The sequence below is a fragment of the Leguminivora glycinivorella genome, chromosome 1 (assembly GCF_023078275.1).
Source record: "Leguminivora glycinivorella isolate SPB_JAAS2020 chromosome 1, LegGlyc_1.1, whole genome shotgun sequence".
NCBI lineage: Eukaryota > Metazoa > Arthropoda > Insecta > Lepidoptera > Tortricidae > Leguminivora > Leguminivora glycinivorella.
Genome location: NC_062971.1, coordinates 35,965,507 through 35,974,484, shown reverse-complemented (window position 1 = coordinate 35,974,484; position 8,978 = coordinate 35,965,507). Strand labels below are relative to the sequence as shown.

At 33.9% G+C, this 8,978-nt stretch overlaps 1 long non-coding RNA gene across 1 annotated transcript; it reads right to left on the bottom strand.

Annotated features, from left to right (window-relative positions):
• Window positions 1-1,699: 1,699 nt before the first annotated feature.
• Window positions 1,700-3,661, bottom strand: LOC125232340. The gene is made up of 3 exons (XR_007177733.1): window positions 3,605-3,661; window positions 3,046-3,141; window positions 1,700-1,868 (listed from the first exon to the last, which is right to left on the bottom strand). It is a non-coding gene; the product is annotated as an uncharacterized LOC125232340 (long non-coding RNA).
• Window positions 3,662-8,978: the final 5,317 nt, after the last annotated feature.

Here is an 8,978-nt window from a genome sequence, read left to right as displayed (position 1 = left end):
GATGGAAGTGAGGACTTTCACGATTGACGAAAGACATTAGGAGTAATCCTTGCTCACAGAAGTCGGCAGTATTTGAGGCTGGGGTCCTATATATATTTATATTTATTTACTCGGTGCTCTAGTCCATGCTGGCGTTGGTCGCTGGGGATTTCGGTTGTGATTGATCCATATCTAAGTAAAGTTTGATCGCAGCTGGGTCTCCCATGTGGCTGGTACTGGTGTGTCCTGGAATACTGGATATATACACGGATAGGGCGATCTACTCTCTGCTACCCTAGCCCGCGGGCAAGAGCAGAGGGGGGGATCAGAACATAAGCCTATAGGTTGCCTATCTCAGCTTCGCTGGCTGAACTGTACAGTTCTAGTAGGGATACACTTGTACATATTCTGAACACAAGATCTATGGTAAGTGAGGGTCTGTGTTTCAGATATGTTAGAGTAGGGAAAACGATAGGATTAGGGTAGAGTCACACACTATTTCTATGAAAGTAGAGTTCTTTTATGATTGGTTTTGGAATATAATTGGTCAACGTGTATTGTGGAGAAATAATTTAACTACTACTATTTATATGGTTTAAATGGACTTTAAATGTGGTGTTTACTATCTTAAAATATGTGGTAAAACTGGTAATTTATAAAATCTCTTATTACTTAATTTATTTGAGTGAAATTAATAATTGTGGTAGCAATTTCTGATTTTTCGGTGTGGCTGCGGGACACTTAGTGTTGCTAACTGGTTTTTCAAGGTAAATTCTATCAAGTTGGTTAGGGAAACAAACTATTCTTTGGAATAAAAAGCATAGGTTTGTTATAGGGCCCAGTGGCTTGCGAGCGCCGTCCACTGATGGAAAGTCAAAAGCTTAGAAAAGTTAGTAGACTTAGTTCTTATAAAAGTTAGCAACTGCTCGGTGTTTCGATAAAACATTAGAAAAATCGAGAAGTTATGGTCTATTAGCAGTATTGGGGAAAAGGGGGGTTTAGCTAGGGAAAAAGAAACAAAATAAAAAAGGGGTTAGTTTGTAGATAGATAGCCCTTCAGGCTTACTTGCTTAGGATCCTGATAAAGTGGTTTGATCAGGTCAGGGGTCCCATACCGTATCGCAAGCCCTTGCCCAAGCCGGGACCACTAATAAGGCGTAGCGGATGATTACCAAAATATTTTTTAATATTTATTTCATGTATGTTTCACTCACTAACTTTTATTTTAAAATTTCTTCATCACGTCATTAATTTTCTCACATATAACTTTCTAGGCCTAAATCTGATAAAATACTCTTCTATAACACTATATTATTATGCTACAATAACCTTTATTCTTCTTTAAAATATAAATAAATAAGATTTTAAATATTAGTCAAAAATACAGCTGATACTCATTAAAGGATCTAGGTTATCGCGGTTCACATCGAAGGGTTCTACTTATTCACGCTAGACGATCACAAGGCCAAATTTACGGGGTATATTTAAAGGGGGGGTTAGCTATACTGTTGATTAGTCAAGTAAGTAAGTAAATAAGTAAGGTGAGCGGAGATTTAGTTACATTTGGTGACGTGACCAAGGGATCTAAGATGTGCTCTATAGAACACATCTTGGATACCAAGGTTTACAAATAAATAATAGCCTTACCAGGCTACATTTGTTGTTGTGAAAACGAGTGGGTGTGCTGTATTTCCTGACTTATTTCATCTCTAAATAAAACTCATATACCTAATATTTTTATTCAATCGCTATTTCATAAAAACAAAAATAACTTTATTGTTAATAAACACGTCTGTAGTTTTTCTTCCATTGTTGGTTCTTGCCGCGTTCCGGGCGAAGTCATGCATCGATGCGGAGTCAATTGTATGTTCATCTCCTTCCACTGGTATCTAAAAAAAAACATAGTAATAAAATTAAAGTAGCGTAGTAAACTAAGACAAAATCGATTTCTAGGAAGTTAGCTCATAATCGTAGTGGTTGAACTAAACATCGTCCCGATTTTACGGTGATTTCAGCACCATTCGGGTTGCATTGCTACGTAGCAATTGTTGGCATTGGCGCATCTTGACGTTCCCTTGCGCCTGTGCGTAGTACTATTATTTACTCTGTGTCTTAATGTACGTTTTTATAGCTGTTGTATAGGCGGGGCTAGTACGTAAAATACTAGGTACTTATAGAAAAAAATATTCATGTACCTAAAATAAAAGAAGGCGCGGAACTGTAGCACTTTAGAAGAGTTTGCCACCTAGTGACCGGAATTGGAAACATAAGTATGTACACTTTGTACAATAGCAATAGAATTTCATGTTAAAACAAATAGTTCTCTATATGCCCAGTACATTTTCTTAGCAGGTTCTGCCATCTTCAGGGTTATTTTGAAAGCTTTACATCACATTTGTGCTTTACATTGGAGATCGGATAGCTTCGATGCTGTCTTATATAGTTCATGAACACTCTGATATGTATGTTCCTGGCAGGCGTCTGTTATACAGAATTTCATTTATTGGCAGGATAACTACTAGTTAGGTCAGTAAGTAGGTCGCTAACATAGTCTAGATGTAAGATTATTTTCCTAAAATAACCTAGGATACCTAAGCCCTAGATTTAAGACCTAGTAATACAAGAAGATAGGCTCTAGTCTAATGGCTATGGGGGCGCGATTATTCATTGTCGCGCTGAAGTACAATATTATATGGGGCGTCCCGCCATTTTTCTATGAATACTGAATAGCTACACGCATGTTATACTATGACAGTACCTCCTTCGATGGATGGTTTGTTTGCATTTCAGTTGTAACTCTATAATCTATGTATTGTCTCACAGGATTTCATACATCATACAATCATTATGTTCGGCAGATTGTGTACACAGCTTTTATACGGAACCCTAAACTGTCGCAATATTTCACAAGTCAGGAGTATGCCAACATACTGTACTTTGTTAAAATGTGTAATATTCCTGTTAAGTAGGCATACTCGTAGATAATAAGCACCAATACTACTATAAAACTATATTTTACTGAGGTTCAGAAAAAGTATGTAGTATGCAGTAGGTATGTAAAATTACCTAACATGACCGGGTCCAGTCTGATTGTCGGATTACTTTGTTGTTCAGTAACGTTGAGCATGAGCTGGTAGTGTAGATCAGTGAGCCTTTAGTACACTGAAAGGAAACGTCAGAGATTAGAAATGTTCATGTAGATAGCGTAAGAAAAGGGTTTAGTTTTAGAGTGGGGTTCTGCCAAATAGGAACAATATTATTTCATTTATCTATTCACGGGGGCGCGTCGCTTAATTTTTGGAACTAAGACACGCCCATGAGAAATATTGTGTCAGAAAAAACAATGCATACAGCAAAATTTACAAAAAGGAAATTAAAAATAAAAAAAAAAAAGTTTGAGAACCCCTGCCTTGCAGTTCATATCTACATGAGCTAGGACATAAATTAGTAATAAGTTTACTTAGCCAATAAAATGATGATGAGTCAGTTAAGTTTGATTTTTATCCGGTCGCTCATGCCTCGCCGTTTTGCTTTACGCTTCACTTCAATTTTCTAGATAATGATGCCATGAGCTGTTCACTTTTAAATTTAATAAATAGTACGAGCTATTATAAAATATAAGTACCTTTCATTTATATGAAGTCAGTAGATATATGGGGAACGGTCCGTGACCACGCACTGGGATTCCTCAGTCAACCTGCATGTTGCCGACAGCTGGTTGATGTTCTTCAATGATGATAATCCATTTCATATACTGAAAATTGATACATACATTGTTTAAACTCAATGTAGCAGAAATAAAATCTATGCTAAGTCTGGATTTTTAGTCTACATAATTTTATTCAAGTATCCAAAAATACAAAATTAAAGTTTGGACAAGTTTCAATGCCTATTTTTAAATGTCATGACATTCATTTGAGGTCCTACAAATATTGCTTTCCATAATCCAGAGAAATTTTATTGGTTGGAACGGAAACAACGTTACAATTTCCAAGTACAGTTAGGTAGCCTAGATCAAATAAATTAGTCAAAGATATAATTTTAATGCTTACCGTTTAACCAAGGTATGTTCAGTTTCTATAAATATTGTTTTCCATAAAATTTGTGGCAGATGTGTAGAAATATCGGGCATTGTAAATTCCAATTAGATGTTGACTGAAAAATCAAACAACCATATAAACCTCTTTGAAAGTAGCAAATATATTTTGACAGTTAGGACTATTTCACGTACATTTAGAATATTTAAGATCCTCTTAGGCAATGTGAAAGTCAGAAAGTACGAGTAACGTGGGGAAATTTATTATCATTAACTTATCTGACGACAGAACAATGAAATAAGCAACATTTCACCAATATATTCGGTCTAGTCGTTGTAGTTCGCAAGTATGTTCTGCTGGGTTTCGAAAACGACGACTTGTTTGAAAACACATCAAATAATAAAACAAAAGCTTACCTTTCATGCAAAACTGCTTTTGAAGTAGGCAATTAGTTCACTTTATCAATTGAGGCATAGCCCGATAAGACATCCTTTGCATGGGCTGTTTGCTCATTAGATCATGAGTATGAGCACTAAATTCTTCTATTATCTTGATGAGAAACACAACAAAACACATGTCCATTGCATTCACGTTTTTTTTTTCCAACAATAATGTCATGTCAATTTCGTAACCTCACTTTCGCTAACGGAAAATTACATTGCAATTGCAGTTCAGAGTTCAATTTGATAAAACAGGCTCACTTTGTCGACAAAATTATTTGGAAGTAACGCGTGTTTAGGGCAAATAATGTTTTGATTGCATTTTCTTAGTTTGCTAAATGACAAAATGGCGAATATGGACGGTTCATGACCGGCGTCGGCGCAGAATTGCCTGTCGTATTGTTTAAGCAGATTAAAATAAAGCGAATATTTAAACAATTCTAGTTGTAGATCACGTAATTAATAATGAGCTAAAGAAAACAAAAACGGATCTGCCATTTTTTCGCGAACAAGCGGATTAGCGGTAAGCATGACATAGATTAGAGAAAATAATTTAACCACAGATAACATATATCTTCGCCAAAAGGTGTTCTATCGGTGACATTACACAAACTATCATTGTTTTTAAGTTGGTACGCTTGATCGGTCATACAATTTTCGACAAAAGATATTCAGTAATTCAGTAATTTATTGTCCGGTGTTGTCATTTACAAAACTTTACTTCATTTTTCTCTACTTCATTATAGTAAAATTAATACAATAGATGTATTTAAATACAAAAGATTTTGTTAATTTAATTTTCTATTGCTTAAATCACATCAAACTATTCAAGTTGTGTAGATTTTGAACGGTATTTTGTAAATAGGGCCTAACACATGTCCCCTTACAAGTGCGGTCCGACCGTCTGTTAGATCCTTAAAGAATCTCACAATATATTTTTAATGTGGTCACACTTTTGTAAACCGATGCGCACACGCGATTTCCTACGCATTGACAAATTTACACGATAGTTTTCGTTCGATTTCATTAAATTATGAAAAAAAAAAAATCAATTATATATTTCTAATAACTAGTCAAATATTTGAACATTATGATAGGCTAAATTTATGATATCAAATAATTGTTTTGTTGATTTAATGTTTGTGACTACTAAAAACACATTAGTGTGTTTACAATGAAAATACGCCCATGAGGACAATTATAAAAGAAAAAAAAAACGGTTGAGGATGACAATATTGACAGTGACAGTTCCTTACGAAAAAAAATCTGAGCGCGAAGTTATTAAATTTTATTTAAGAAAACGATTTCACAGAAATTACAGTGTTGTGTAGCTTTCAATAATTAGTATAGTTGACTTGAGTACATGGAGACAGAGTTAGTAACAGTTTGGACGCGAAAAACATGAAGTGAACATTGAGATATTTCGTGGGACGTTCGAGTTGAAGTACCCGGCTTTTGATGTCAACTAACGGAGGAGTAAGAGTTTTTGAGCCTGGTCTCATACCTGCTCATAGGACCAACGTGTTACTGAAGATTTTCAATATGATTATGTTGTTAGTGGTGCCATATTATGCCACACTAAACAGAAGAATGGAACAGAAAATGCCGATCAAGAAAAATACATATATGTAAGTGTTCAAAACCCCAGTTAATTTACCCTATACTAGTTTTATTGAGCAAACAAGACGGAGTTTTATAGTCTGCAGTAATTTTTGAGTTAGAAAAATTAAAGTCACTTAGCGATCAGACATCATACTTGAGAAAAAAAAAATAATAATAATAATAATTGTAGGTGAACGTAAATGAGACGTACGTCTCATATGGTTAAAGTACCTAGATGGTCCTGCAACCTTAGTTGGCATATTTTTTTTGGAAAATATTTTAACGCTTGTGATTTTTATTTTATCTTTCCCTCTGTTTATTGGAAGTCTTTAACTTAACTTTAGTTTTAACCTAAGATAGATTCTTACCACAGCAGTGTTCTGTCATTGAACATAGTGGATCAGCGAGGACGGTGGAAACATGCGGTGAAAACTTCAGTGTGTGTTTAAGTGCATGCTTAGTAACGCTAGTGAAATAACAAGTGTTTATGATATTCGATTTATGCAATATTTTATTTTTTGACCAATGATTGGACAAATAAGGACTAGCCAACTTTAGAGTTGAAGAAATATTCATTGGTTTCAAGTTACTTGCTGTGTTCAAAAATAAGTAACTGGATCTTTTGCGGTTATGCTGATTGTGATCAAGTGTGCAACGTGTCTTCGGAAGAGGTTTCATGGTGTCCTGGGTTATGACACCGACTGAGAAGAGAATAGTTTGGAAAATTTTGAAATATTACCAGGAGGCCAGCAGGATCTAATCATCATCATTAGCTACTCAAGAACTCATCATAGAACTAGCCAAGTATGAAGGAGAAAAAAGGAAGAGAGACACCTTTGACCAAGTTCCTCAACCCATTGTCGTGTTTGTTAACAATTTGCTAAGTTTGTTGCAGCTGCGAATGCCATGAAGAAGGAATGGATTGTCTGAAATTGCAAAGGACTTTCGGGGCATGTTATACAATATTGAAGACATAGAATAGGACAATACAAGTTTTAAGCTCGTTTCAAGAAAAAAATCATTATTTTGTTATATTATTATCCAATCAAATAAAAGTATTTTGAACCTACTTATGCCATCATTTTGTATTTTATCATAAGGCAATTAAAACCAAAATAAAATTTTGCAGATAGTTTGAAAAAAAAAAAGGAATATATTTTAACAAAACCACATCAAATTTGATGTTACATTATATTTTACAAAAAATATCAAAACCATATCAAAATTAAGGATACATCATATTTTGCGGGAAAAAATTGAAAATATGAAAACCACTTCAAAACTGCAATTACTTTTTTTTTTTGCAAAATTGTATTATGCGTTTATTATGAACATTACATGATGTGTAATGTAAATTCTATGAGTACATTGGTTACAAGTCAATGACGACAAGTAAAGAATGTTTATTTATTGCGACATACTTATGTGGAACATTATTATTTTTCTTTCTTATCATCATCATCATTATCATTATTTTAAATGCATCGTGAGTTCTTCAAAAATTTATTGAGATGCAGTGTTATTATTATCAGGGTGGTAGAAGTCAAAATTTTGACTAAAATTAATTTTATTTCTATAGTGATCTGTGTGATAAAGGGCCTTATTGGCTAGCCCATCGTAAAGTTTCACTGTCATTTAGTAGTTTCGTTCCTAGGATTATAAAATGGTATATTTATAATACGGATTTTTTTTTATCTAGATAAAAAAGTCTGTTCATTATATGGACAACAATTTTTTTTTTAAATCTTTATTTTGTAAGAAGAATGTATTGGATATACATTGTATGGTTAGATTATTTTAATATAACAATAACTGGACATCATAGTAGCTAGTCTGCCTGGGGTAGACGTTAGGAAAATCGAGATCGGTGGATAAACTATTTTTCATTTTAGTTATTACAGTTAGCAGTGATATTTATTATTTATTATTTATGCGTTATCATTTTTTTACATTATATAGGGTGGTATACTGTACAATATCGGTAACCACCAGTGCAGATCCTCGTTTCTAAGCATAACTCGGTCAGTATTTTGTTCTACAAAGATCGGAGTAGGGAGGGCCACTATTTTGTTTAAGTGACTGTACTTACTTTTATAAATTTTTTGCATTTTATGCTATCAATTTTGCATTATGAACTGCAGGAAAAAAAAACAAAGACAGGAAAATTGAAAGTAGGGTAGTGAACTTACAGTAATTGACTCTAGTTAAAATGTGAACATAAAATGTAACGTTTTCTTCGTACGAACATTTTATTTTTAGTATGTGCATCAAACAATTTTCACACATTGTCAAATTTGTTTGCGGTTAGTAATTACTTTATAAAATTAAATATAGATGTATAAAATGAAACCTATCATAAATAAAATTAATTTTCTTTGCTTTCGAGTCAGGGTAGAGTGGGGTAAAATGGAATACGTGAATTTTGAAGTTATTAAGTTATTTTATTCTTTATTTTTGATTACTTTTAAGAGCGTTGGCTTTCTGTTGAGATCGAGTGAAAGAGCGAATGAGGAAGTAAGAATGGTTACATTGTGTGTGTGTGTGTGAATAATTTAGAGATGATGAATGTTTATAGATGTAAGAATGTTTTGAATGGGATGAATGACTGAATGATGTGTGTCTTGAATTTTTTTTTATAGAATGAGTGGATTGATATAGACAGACAGCGCTGGAAAGTGGTCAAAACTAGTTTGGTCGGAATTTGCGGGGAACAAACAAGGGGGGAATTTTGGGAACACATTAGTCATAAAATTCTTATTGGTTAGGTTAAAATCCAATGGATTCGACCCATTTCAAGGGTAGTTTTTTGTGACTACTAACTACACAAGGTAATAAGACCCACACTGAATCCACACACCTCATCTTGAATGGGATGTATTTGACAATCGACATATTTAAGGGCCGATATCGTCTAGTGAGA